We start from the raw sequence: 13543 nt of genomic DNA on the forward strand, positions 1-13543 counted from the left end.
TCAACAGTGTAAATATAAATGCTTTAATTCCGCTACACACTACTACCTGTGGCTATCGATCAAGGATTTACAGCTGAGTGCAAATTGATTTTATTTCTAATAATCGAACAATATAGTAGAATGGAAAACGTAGTTATCACCGATAATTTATTCAAGTTCCAACTTCCAACCTTCTGATGTCCTTTGTCTTCCCAGTCTACTTCTTTGTGCATTGCTAAATCGAAAAGGGATCCTTTAATCCCAGCATGCACTTTGTCCACCAAGTTGTGAAAGGCCAAGTGCAGAGGGCCAGAGAAAGATGAAAAAACTTTTCACAATATATGCTGTAATCTTTCTGTGGCACAGTGACACTCAACTTCATCCAGAAAAAAACTTTGGTAAATGTTTTTGTGCCTGCCTCTTAAAAGAATCACTAGGAAATGGATCAAAACAAGGAATCTGAATCATTCAAAATGAAACAATGCTCAACCCTAATTGTAACTTACAAAGTGCAAGGAGAGGCACATATTCATTAAAATGAATTGGTTTATGTGATCACATAGAGTAAACATGAAACCAACAAGCTAGCTAAGTTAAGGCCAATTATCTTAAAGAACATTTATTAAAAAGTTAAAAGATAAATACCCTGGAAATATGAAATTATGTAAAAAAAATATTCCTCAGTCAGTCAGTCAGTCATTTTCTACCGCTTATTCCATAGTGGGTCGCGGGGGAGCTGGTGCCTTTCTCCAGCAGTCTATGGGCGAGAGGCAGGGTACACCCTGGACAGGTCGCCAGTCCATCGCAGGGCAACACACAAACAACCATGCACACACTCATTCATACACCTAAGGGCAATTTAAAGAGACCAATTAACCTAACAGGCATGTCTTTGGACTGTGGGAGGAAGCCAGAGTACCTGGTGAGAACCCACGCATGCACAGGGAGAACATGCAAACTCCATGCAGAAAGGCCCCCGGTCAGGAATTCAACCCAGGACCTTCTTGCTGCAAGGCAACAGTGCTACCAACTGTGCCACCGTGCAAAATATTCCTATCCAGTGAAAAAAAACATATTTTTCTGCTTTAATCAATGGGGTGAGGTGACCAATGAAGTTAAAATCAAATTAGGAATTGCATTTAGCTTGAAAATTATTTAGGTTTTCTACTATGGGTGACTTGCACCAGCAAACAACTCATAGAGTTACTGATATTTGTAAGGTGAAAGAACATGTTTGTAGGATTTTACATTACATTTAGAATGACAAAGTACAACTAATAACATTCAAGATACACATTGATGATGCATGTACTCATCAACACTCTAGCAAAAAAAATTGTCATTTTGTTTTCCAATAGGCTACATACCAAAGAATTCTAGTCAGGTATAGAAAATCCTACCTGTGCTAAATTGAATGCAAATGCTCAGAATAATTATTTTGATGTTATGTGGTACAACAACTTTCAGCTTCTTTTACATTCATGTTCTATTTATTCTGGGTAAATTACATACTTACAAATCAAAATAATATACTCCAAGTCTTGTTTAAATCATTTTACAATGAACTTAAGTTGAAAATGTGAGGAGCCACAAAGCAGTAACAGGAGCAGCACTTAAAAAGGAAAAAGAAAAAAAAACTTTTTATCTGATTTATAAGCAGTTACAAATTTATTGTACCCTCTTCTGTAGTAGTAAACATTTACATTTTAATTTCTAGATAAAGTTTACAGAAAAAAACAAAACTCATCACATAAGCACCTTTTGACAAAATCAGTCAGTTGGACTTTTTTTTTTATCTATACTGAAGTTCTTGATGTTGACTTCTTTTGACCAATTGTTCCACTTCAACATTTTTTTCTAATTTTCAATATTTGTCTCAAAAGCGAGAAAGACCAGTTTGTATATACATTTTTCATTTTGTAGATTGTTTATTAAGTTTACTGTGAAAAAATGAGCTCCACATTTACTAAATGACTTGATAATTACAGTTGAAAAAAAAACATAGAAAAACAAAGAAACGAAGAATTAATAATAGTAAAACAAACAAAACAAAAAAGTTAAGAACAATTCTTAATTCTTTCTGCGCCATTTTAGTTGGATAATATATATCAAGAAACTTGAGAGGCTACAATCCTAAGATGTCTTATGCAGACCCAGCCTGAGGATATTGTCAGGCAGTGGAAGGAGCACTTCGAGGATCTCAATCTAGTTCCCATGTTCTATGTGGTGGAGGCAGAGCCAGAGGACTCAGGAGAATGTAACTCCATCACTGTTGCAGAGCCAGGTGTGGATGAGGTTCAGTCTGAGACACTGAAGACTTTGTGAGGCTATCATGGGTAACACTGCTCTTCAATGTCACATGGAAGACTGGGACAACACAGCTGGAATGGCAGACTTGGGTGGATGTCCCAATTTTTAGAAAAGGTTCCAGATAATTTTTTAACTATTGCGGGATAACCCTTCTCAACATCCCTGTGTTGAGACCCCAGCCATGGGTTAAAACATTAAAGGCCTGTTCGAGTATCTGGCATTCATTCAGATAAAGGGTGTAATGAGACAAGTGTGACTTGACGTTTCTTCTGAGGCCTCCAGCGGCAGCCCTAATCGCAGCGGATTTTCCCCACGGCCTGGAGGCTGGAACCACATTGCACGCCTTCTTGGGTGCACGTCCAGGTAGCGAGAGCTACACCGCCGCATCATGGCCACTCATGGAGCCGAACATACCTTTGTCGTACGGTTTGGCCAGGCCAGCTAAAAGCCCTTCCCGAAGGTTAGCTGCAAGCTAACCCTTTGTTTACCAACACGTGGATGTTTTCCTCAACACCCAGGGCAACTTCTCCTCAGCACAGTTCATGTAAGAGGTAGTGTTTAGGCAGAGAAGATTAGTTTAGAATGAAATGATCTAAACAATGATCGTTTAATGACGTTTGGTTTTTGTTTGTGTTGAGAAACTCAGCTATCTTATTGCTGCTAGCAGATTAGCTGCTCAGCACATGTGTTCAGTTGTGTTCTGTCTTGCGCTTTTTAAATACGACAAACTTTATTTAAAGGTGGTTTTTAAACAGATGATTGGCCATAATGCACCGTGCACGCTTATGCATTTCAACCATTTTATTGGTAGTATTTTAAAGGTATGTGTTTGATTCTGATGACAAGCTATAAGCTTCTTTTTTTAGCTCCTACCGCTAATGACTACGAAACGTGCTGGCCCACGTTATGAGTCAGCTGAAGATCATTTACCCAGAAAGGTTGTTGGTCCTCATTCAAAATAATTTCTCAAATATTATTTTAACATTTCTTTAATAATATTTCCTTAAATATTACTTTAATAAATAAAGGCAGCTAATTAAACATCGTTGAGAATAAGTCATCCAGAAGGTTGTGTCATAGTTTTTAAGGCCGACTTGACCCACATGCAGAGGACACTCAGACAGAGAAGAGTAAATTAAGTTTTTCTTTTATTTCTTTTCGACTCAGGAACAACGTGGGCAGAGCGATCAGGAGACAGACTGCAAAAGAAGAACAGAGGTGAGCGGAGGAACAGATTGGAATATTCAAACAAAAACCTATGCTCACTTTCCGGAAAGCGATCAATCCGCCAGGGGGAGAAATCGGTTCAAGCTGTGGTAGTGCCTGCACGGAAACGATTGGAGCCATCTGATGTTCCAGGTAACAAAGTGGTGGACAGGTTGCGCCTCCAGCTGGAGGACTCGCTAGGGCAGCAGCAGATTCCAGTCTTGACAGGAGGTGTGTTCAGGAGGAAACCCCGGCTGGGCGTGAACAGCCTATGACGAAGGAAACAAGACGGATAATTAATCAAGGCTCAAAAAAACAAGTGGAGCTTCCAGAATTCAGCAGATAATGGCCAGGTAAACACTACCATGGTAGGCAAACACTCAGGCGTAGAAAAGCCAGCGAACCACCCTCATATAGCCCTCCAGCTGATGAAGCAACGACATACACCTGTCAACACTCCGGTCTGCAGCTCCAGCGCCTCTCAGGGTGAGAGAACGTTAGTAACAGGCAGGTTGAACAACAGACTGTGACACTACCTCCCCCTCAACGACCGCCACTCGGCGGTCCCGAAGATCCAGGCAGGGAGTCCCAGTAGTCCCGGACGAGCGTCGGGTCCAGGATGACGTATCGCGTAACCCAGGAGCGATCCTCCGGACCGTATCCCTTCCAGTCAACGAGGTACTGCCATCCTTGGCCCCGTTGACGGGAGTCCACGATCCGACGGACCAAATAGGCCGGGTGGCCCTGGAAATCCCGGGGCGGCGGCGGAGGCACAGCTAGAGGGCAAAGTGTGCTGGTCTGGACCGGCTTAATTTGGGAAACATGAAAAACCGGATGAATCCGGAAACTGGCAGGCAAACGAAGTCGAACTGAGGCTGGCCCAACCAGGGACTCGATGGAGTAAGGACCGATGAACCTGGGAGATAGCTTTCGGGAGAGGGACTTGAGAGGGACGTCCCGTGTGGAGAGCCACACCTGCTGACCCGGATGGTAGGTCGGGGCCGAGACACGGCGCCTGTCTGCGTAACGCTTGTTCTGAGCTGCCGTCCGATGCAGCGCTTTTGTAGCTGCGGTCCAGATGCGCTTGCTCCTGCGGATGTGTTGACGCGCAGACGTCACCGTGATTTCTCCCTCATCGGACGGAAACAGGGGGGGTTGATAACCCAGGGAGACCTCAAACGGGGTAAATCCAGTCGTTGTTGAGATGTGCGAGTTATGCGAGTACTCGACCCAAGACAGGTGGGTGCTCCACTCGATGGGATTAGAGGATGCAACACAATGGAGCGCTGTTTCCAACTCTTGGTTGAGCCTCTCTACCTGCCCGTTGGTTTGAGGGTGGAAACCGGAAGTCAGAGAAACCTTCGCCCCCAGAGCCGTGCAGAACTCCTTCCATACCCAGGCGGTGAACTGGGGTCCCCGATCCGACAGTATGTCCTGGGGTATTCCATGGAGCCGGAATACATGTTTTACCAAGAGCTGTGCGGTCTGGAGGGCTGATGGCAATCTCCTAAGAGGAATCAGATGACAGGCTTTAGAAAACCTGTCCACAATAGTCATAATGGTTGTCATACCGCGAGAAGATGGTAATCCTGTGACGCAGTCTCCTGCAATGTGGGACCAAGGGCGGAGAGGTACAGCTAGCGGTTGCAGGAGGTCCGCAGGTGGTCGGCTCGACGTCTTGTTCCGTGCACATACTGGGCAGGCAGATACAAATTCTTTGACATCACGATGCAGTGTGGGCCACCAGAATCGCCTGGCAACAGCTGCGATAGTTCGACTGGCCCCCAGGTGAATGGCAACTCTTGAAGAGTGGAACCAGGCAATCAACCAGCCCCGAACTGCTGCAGGAACGAACATGCGGTTAGGCGGACCCATCCGCAGGCCCGGGTCAGCAAGGAGGGCCTGACGCACGCAGTCCTCTATCTCCCAAGTTACGGCTCCTACGGTGCAGCTGGGAGGCAGGATGGGTGCGGCTTCTTTCTCAGTGTCATCCGAGGTGAATTGCCGAGACAGAGCATCGGGCTTAACGTTCTTAGTGCCAGGTCTGTAAGAAATTAACAGGTTAAATCGAGAAAAAAAAAAGAGACCAACGTGACTGACTGGAATTTAAACGTTTGGCTGACTGAATATATGACAGGTTTTTATGATCGGTCCAAACCAGTACAGGCAACTCAGACCCCTCCAGCCAATGCCGCCACTCCTCCAAGGCGAGTTTAATGGCCAGCAGTTCTCTGTCCCCAACATCATAATTTCTCTCTGCAGGCCCCAGGCAACGGGAGAAAAAGGCACAGGGATGAAGCTTGCCATCCTGGCTCTGACGCTGGGAGAGCACCGCTCCCACCCCAGTGTCAGAAGCATCCACCTCCAAGGTGAATTGCACTCCGGGATCAGGATGAATGAGCACCGGCGCTGGAGCGAACCTCTCTTTTAACAGGCTGAAAGCTGCTTCAGCTTCGGGAGACCACGTGAAAGGTACTCTGACGGATGTTAATGCTGTCAGAGGGCTGGCGATGCGGCTGTAGTTCTGGATAAACCTCCTATAAAAATTAGCGAACCCCAAAAAGCGCTGCAACTGCTTTTGAGTGGTTGGCATTGGCCAGTTCTCCACAGCCTTCACATTGTCCGGATCAGCGCGAACCTGCCCACCTTCAAGGATAAAACCTAAAAAGCTTATGGAAGTTTGATGAAAGTGGCACTTCTCCGCCTTAACAAATAGTTGGTTCTCCAGGAGGCGCTGCAGAACCAAGCGTACATGACAGCGGTGCTCTTCAACAGTCAAAATAAAAAAAAAATCAAGATGTCGTCTAGATATACAAAAACAAATACATCCAAAAAATCTCTTAAGACGTCATTTACAAGAGTCTGAAAAACTGCAGGGGCGTTGCACAGTCCAAACGGCATCACTAAATATTCAAAGTGCCCGAGAGGTGTCTTGAACGCCGTCTTCCATTCATCCCCCCGGCGGATCCTAACTAAATGATATGCGTTTTTAAGGTCGAGCTTGGTAAAGATAGTAGCCCCATGAACAGGCTCAAAAGCCGCTGAGAGAAGAGGTAATGGGTACCTATTTTTAACTGTAATTGCGTTAAGCCCCCTATAATCGATGCAGGGGCGTAGGGAGCCATCTTTCTTACCGACAAAGAAAAAACCCGCACCGAGCGGAGACGAGGATGGCCGAATGATGCCGGCTGCGAGCGATTCTCCAATATATTTCTCCATTGCCCCCCTCTCGAGCTGGGAGATCTTATATAACCGGCCGGAGGGCAATGGGGCGCCTGGCAGAAGATCGATTGCGCAATCATAGGGGCGGAGAGGTGGTAGAGAAAGGGCCCGTGTCTTACTAAAAACGGGGCTAAGGTAATGATATGCATGCGGCACCTGGGTGAGGTCTGAAAGGTCATCCTCCACCCTCTCCTCAGAAGATCTAGGAGTAACAGTTGATTGTAAGCAGGTAGATGACCAGGATTCGACTCTTAATTCAGTCCAATTCAGGTGAGGATTGTGGTTCTGTAGCCACGGGAAACCCAGGACTAACGAGGCCTGGGAAATGGGGAAAACAAATAACGTAACGCGTTCTCTGTGATTCCCTGATAACACTAATTCTACAGGCTCAGTTCTGTGTGTAATACAATGGAGAGTCTGGCCATCCAATGCCAGAACCCGGCGTGGAATAGGCAAAACCTCGGTCTTAATGCGTTGTCTTCTGACCAACTCCTGATCTATCAGGTCTAGCTCACAACCAGAATCTAATGAGGCGGAAAAGGGAACAGTACGTTGATCTAACAGCAACGTAGCCGGTAGAGTGAAGCGGGAGAGCAAGAGTGGTCGTCGGTCCGCTGGGTCCCCCATCAAAACTGGCGAACCCGCCCTTTTGGCCGGACCGGGCAAACAGAAATAAAGTGCCCAGCAGATCCACAGTAAAAGCATTGCCCGGCCCTCCTGCGGCGCTGCCGCACATCATTAGGAAGTTGGGCCCCTCCCAACTGCATGGGCTCAGGCTCAGACTGGCTCGGAGGCTGCACCAGCTGACACAGAGACAACGGAGAGGAGATGAGCTGTGGTCTAGCAGCGGACCGCTCAGAGCGGGTCCGCCTCCTCTCCCTCATCCGGTTGTCCAGGCGGGTGGCCAAATTTATGTAATTATCAAGTCCCTCGGGCTCCTCCAGAAAGGAGAGCTCGTCTTTCAAACTCTCATCTAGAGTCTGGTAAAAGGCAGATTTTAGCGCGCTGGAGTTCCAACCCGACGCAACTGCCAGTGTGCGGAAATCGATAGTGAACTCTGTCAGCGGCCGGCCGAGCTGCTTTAACGCTCGCAAACGGCGAGCCACACTAGATCGGTCCATGTCAATGTCAAACATCAACCTAAATTCTTTAATGAACTCGTCATAGGAACAGCCAAAACTATTGTGATTTGAAAACCTAACCTCAGCCCACCGCAGTGCTCTGCCGGTGAGCAGGCCCAACACATAGGAAATTCTTACATTGTCATGGGGAAATGACTGTGGGGACCTATTAAAGACAAGGACACACTGTAAGAGAAACCCCCGGCAGCTACCAATCTCCCCAGAAAACTTCTCCGGGCTAGGGCAAACTACCTCCCGACTATGAGGAAGTTGCTGGGACTCAGGAGGTGCCTCAGCGCCCTCCGGCGGTGAGGCGAGTGTAACTTCCAGAGTGTGCTGCATTAAGGCTGTGAGCTGTTCCAACTGCTGACTAACCTGCCGCTGTTGGTCGAGGAGAGAGCGGAGGGTCGAACCATGATCCCGTATAAGATGACCATGCTCGGAAACGGTTCTCTGGAGTGCCTCTGCAGGATCCGGCTGGCCTGAGTGTTCTGTCATAGTTTTTAAGGCCGACTTGACCCACATGCAGAGGACACTCAGACAGAAAAGTAAATTAAGTTTTTATTTTATTTCTTTTCGACTCAGGAACAACGTGGGCAGAGCGATCAGGAGACAGACTGCAAAAGAAGAACAGAGGTGAGCGGAGGAACAGATTGGAATATTCAAACAAAAACCTATGCTCACTTTCCGGAAAGCGATCGATCCGCCAGGGGGAGAAACCGGTTCAAGCTGTGGTAGTGCCTGCACGGAAACGATTGGAGCCATCTGATGTTCCAGGTAACAAAGTGGTGGACAGGTTGCGCCTCCAGCTGGAGGACTCGCTAGGGCAGCAGCAGATTCCAGTCTTGACAGGAGGTGTGTTCAGGAGGAAACCCCGGCTGGGCGTGAACAGCCTATGACGAAGGAAACAAGACGGATAATTAATCAAGGCTCAAAAAAACAAGTGGAGCTTCCAGAATTCAGCAGATAATGGCCAGGTAAACACTACCACGGTAGGCAAACACTCAGGCGTAGAAAAGCCAGCGAACCACCCTCATATAGTCCTCCAGCTGATGAAGCAACGACGTACACCTGTCAACACTCCGGTCTGCAGCTCCAGCGCCTCTTAGGGTGAGAGAACGTTAGTAACAGGCAGGTTGAACAACAGACTGTGACAGGTTGGTTTTATTCAGCAAATCATTCTTTAAAATGTTATTTTATTTTAAAAAAAATGTATCTGATCTTGCATTGTGAATGGTTGTTTGAAGGTATACTAATTATTGCCTAAGTTAGTTCCTAGACTAACTTAACTTCACTTCCAGATTCTTCTAGATAATCCTTGGTTCTCAAACATAAACATTGCATGGTAATGTTGCATCACTCGTTTGGTCATTGTTTTCAACCATCTTTGGTTCCATTGTTTATATTGTACATAGCCCATTAGTCTTCCTTATTCTTTCATTCTGCTTGGTAGTTTAGTTGGATTATTCTAGTTTAGTAAAGAGTTTGTTGATTGAAATATGTTTGACTTTAGGTTGACTTATTTTTGTTAATAAATTCTTGTATTTTAAGAAATTTTATGAATTCATTCTGTGTGTGTGCAGAGTTTTGCTGTTCAATAATGCCAGAGCTTGGCTCATCCCTTTCAATTTTGTCCTAATACCACCGCCTTATTGGGCTGGTATTCACAGGACAACCCTTAACAGACCTAATTATTATTTAATAAGATATTAAAGTATTATTATTAAATATTATATTCATAATCACAACACCTGCCTGTGGTCATAAGATATGAATCATGACCAAAATAACAAGATCCCAGATATAAGCCACAGAAATGAGGTTCTTCATTCCTGTCCACCCACTTTTGAAGAAACAGTGAAAAATAAAGGCCACCAGTGCCTAACAAAAGAAACAAATAGGATGAGGAGTTCTGTCATCCAGGGGGATCTCAAAGTAGAGCTGCTGCTTCTCTTCATCGAAAGGAGTCTCCTGAGGTGGTGGCATCTGATTAGAATACCCCCTCGGCACCTCCCTTTGAAAGTTTTCCAAGCACGTCCCATTGAAAGAAGACCCAGAGGAGAACCCGAGCTTGCTGGAGGGGCCACATATTCTGCCTGGCCTGGGAAACGCCTTGAGATTCGCCAGAATGAACTGGAGGATTTCATCAGGGAGAGGGATGTCTAGGTCTCTCTCCTGGAGTTGTTACCCCTGCGACCTGATCTTAGATAAGCGGAGAACAATGGCTTGATTGACATATATCAGCAATAATGTATGAGAAGTATTACAATTGTCATTCTAAAAGTGTTGCTATTTGAGGTGTTAAACCATTTATATTTAGATCTAAAAAAGAGGGAAGGGTGATCTTTCAGTTTTAAGAATAAAAACAGACTTACCACAAAACTAATCGGGCAAGCTTTGTTTTAATCATCTACAATCTTTTCCATATACCAAGTTACAAACTCTGAGAACATGCACTAAACAAAATAGCCAAAATGATAAACTACATTAACTACATTTCAAAAATACAAAGATATTTCTTCATGTATAAACAGGAATTAAGATTTCATATTAACATCACATGTAGACTTAGTTCAAATGCTAGACTGAAGATAAAAGTAAATTAATTGACCTTGTTCTACAAGATGATTTTGCTCATGAATAGCTCTGCCGAAGACGTATGCGCATTTGTTGTATTCCTAGGACTGCGATTCTATGTTTCCATCTCTGATGGAGCTGCTTCCATTTCCATTTTCTGCAGAGCTATGCTAGATGCAGTGTACAGTTGTTATTTTGTTTCCATGTGGTTCTTTTTTGTATGTATGGTTTACTTTGATGTAAAAGTAATCCTACTGCAATTCACACAGTCTCCATGAGAGGCAGATCCTCCATCTACATGTAATCACCTCCGCTTACATAATTATAGGTGATGAGCAGCGGTGGAAAACAATGCAGTGACAGAAATGAAGACAGAAGGCAGGCTTCAAGTATTTTCTGTTTGTAAAGATGTTTCTAATTAAAATTTTATTCCATTGTTTGTGGAAAGAGGTGAGGGGTTACCTTTCATTTGTATCAGTTGCAGGAGTATTTTATTTATTTATGTACTTGGTTATGTGTTTGTTATCATATTGAGTTCATTTCCTTGGGGTTTGTTTTGGTTAATTTAGAATATTATTATGTGTGTTTTGTTTAATTTTCACTGTTTGTTCATTGCGCCATATTGGCATGGTTTGAATAGAAATAAAGAAAAAGTAAATAATCAGTCTGATGGAGCTAATACATACAGTGTCTGCACTGTCTCTCTTCTTTCCTCTACTGGGTAATGACATTTAAACACCCTACAACACTCTACTCTGGAACCAGACTCTGGGACCAGATGTGAGACAATAAAGAATAAATCTTTATCTTACAACAATTGGCAGGATCAAGGCATATGGTCCCATGATATGGCAAAGATTGAGCCTTTTGAAACTTGTACTTGTCATCTTTGAATTTAATATTTGTAAATACTTTCTTGGAAAACTTTCATTACTGGAGTTCAACTTCATTCAAACAAAATTTTGAGCTGTTTGCCATTGTTATGGTAAATAGCTTGCAAGTCATTGCCTAAATGTTATTGATGTAGGGGAGCTTCACAATATCATTGTTACAATTTTCACTGTATTGTTTCTTTGAACTCTAAATAAAGTTGAAACAAAAAACAAAATGATTCACCTCCAATATGTTACTTCCATAACCCTCAGTTGGAAACAGTCAGTAGCCATACCAACAGCCAAGCCAGGTATGGATAAAACAGAGGTCAAAAGTTATAGGCCATTAGCTCTAACATCTAATTTATGCAAATTGATGGAGACGATGATAACTAAGAGATTAATATATGAGAATGAAAAAAGAGGTCTTATTTCCCCCCATCATAGTGGATTAAGAAGTGGTCATACGACTATATAGCCAATTGTATGTTTCAGAGAATGAAATACAAAAGGCTCAGGTAAGCAAGGTTATGGTTTTAGCAACGTTTTTTGATAGTGAAAAAGCATATGATATGCTTTGGAAAGAGGGTCTTCCAATTAAGCAGAACAAAATAAGAATAAATGCGAAAATGTTTGATTGGATTAGGGATTTTTAAAAGAACAGAACAATAGAAGTAAGAGTTGGAACTAATTACTCAAATATTTACAATATACAAAATGGGACCCTACAAGGAAGTGAATTTAGCACAATTATCTTTAATATAATGATTAATGATGTATTTAATAATGTAGATTTTAGAATAAGTAGAGCTCTATATGTAGATGATGGGACCGTTGGGTGAGAGGAGTAAATATTAAGAATTTTAAGAATAAAACACAAAGAGCAATTGATAAAGTTGAAAAATGGTCACATTTTGGTCACATTCATTTGTCAGTTGAGAAAACACAAACAATATGTTTTTCTAAAACAAAAAGAGTTCTACCCTACAGTAGAACTTACATTACATGGAAAAGCACTTAAACAGGTGGATAATTATATGTATTTAGGTTTATGGTTTGATTTAAAGCTTTCATTTAAGGTACATATAAAAAAGATATCTGAAAAATGTAGAAAATGTATTAATATTTTGAATAATTTGAAATGTTTAGCAGTAAATGATTGGGGGGCATCATCTTGTTGCGACAAATATATAAAGCTTTGATCCAACCTGTATTGGATTATGGATGTCTTGTTTATAATTCAGTATCTTATTCTTCTTTAACAGAAATGAATAGGATACAAGCTAAAGCGATCGGATATGTAGTGGTGCCTTCAGAACGTCTCCAATCTCAGCACTTCAGGTGGAAGCAAGGGAAATACCATTGGACCTAAGGCAGATAAAACTATCAGTAACATGAAGAGACTCACCCAATCAACAGGTACTCAGAGAATGTTGGGAGTATGGTCATTATGTTAGAAGTTTTGGGTGGGGAGGCAACAGATATGCAAATCAAGTGGAGATAAATAATATGCTGTGCATTAAAACTTTGATAAGATCTATAATTCATCCTTGGTTATATATATTTCCTATTGTTAATATGGAAATTACAGAGAGTCTAGAGGGGGTTTTTATTCAAATATTCAGCTGTACTTAGGAATTAGGTACGAGAATATGACACAAATCTATACAGATGCTTCAAAAGATAAGTTGGGCAAAACAGGAGCAGAAGTGTACATTCTGAAAAATAAAACCATTATCAAAAGAAGGACAACAGATCATTTACCAATTTTTTCAGCAGATGATTGCAATCATATTGGCCTTGCATTGGGCGGAGGTGGACAAGTGAAACAAAGTAAAGTAGTTATTTGTTCTGACTCAATGTCTTGTCTAACCTGCATTCAAAGTGGGAAATTAGCTAGTTGACAAGACCTTTTAGATGAGGGTAATTATCTAATACATTTTAGAAATCAATAAAAAATAGATATTCAGTTTACATGGACACATGAAGGGGTTGAGGGTAATGAAAAGGTGGATAGGCTGGACAAGGAAGCAATCAAGGCAAGTGAAGTTTAACTTATAAAATTGTAATTGTTGAAGATAACATCAATAAAATATGGCAAGAAAGACTGAATACAGAGGGGGACGTAAAGCATCTATATAAACTACAAAAGGAGGTAGTTGCAACAAGAGATGACAATAACTATGATTAATATATTAGGCTAGCTTGAGTGGCATCCTATGGTTAAAGCACTAGTAAAGTATTTGAATGACACAG

The 13543-nt window shown here is 42.8% G+C and overlaps 2 long non-coding RNA genes across 3 annotated transcripts; one reads left to right on the forward strand and one right to left on the reverse strand.

Annotated features, from left to right (window-relative positions):
• Window positions 1–1027: 1027 nt before the first annotated feature.
• LOC124873422 lies at window positions 1028–3575 on the forward strand. The gene is made up of 2 exons (XR_007039521.1): window positions 1028–2833; window positions 3457–3575. It is a non-coding gene; the product is annotated as an uncharacterized LOC124873422 (long non-coding RNA).
• On the reverse strand, window positions 3421–9119 carry LOC124873421. 2 transcript variants are annotated; one of them, XR_007039520.1, is made up of 2 exons: window positions 8523–9119; window positions 3421–3488 (listed from the first exon to the last, which is right to left on the reverse strand). It is a non-coding gene; the product is annotated as an uncharacterized LOC124873421 (long non-coding RNA). The 2 variants fall into 2 exon arrangements; XR_007039519.1 differs by lacking the exon at window positions 3421–3488 and adding an exon at window positions 8388–8455.
• Between the last annotated feature and the right edge of the window lie 4424 nt (window positions 9120–13543).

This window comes from Girardinichthys multiradiatus, chromosome 9, assembly GCF_021462225.1.
Source record: "Girardinichthys multiradiatus isolate DD_20200921_A chromosome 9, DD_fGirMul_XY1, whole genome shotgun sequence".
In the NCBI taxonomy this organism is placed as follows: Eukaryota; Metazoa; Chordata; class Actinopteri; order Cyprinodontiformes; family Goodeidae; genus Girardinichthys; species Girardinichthys multiradiatus.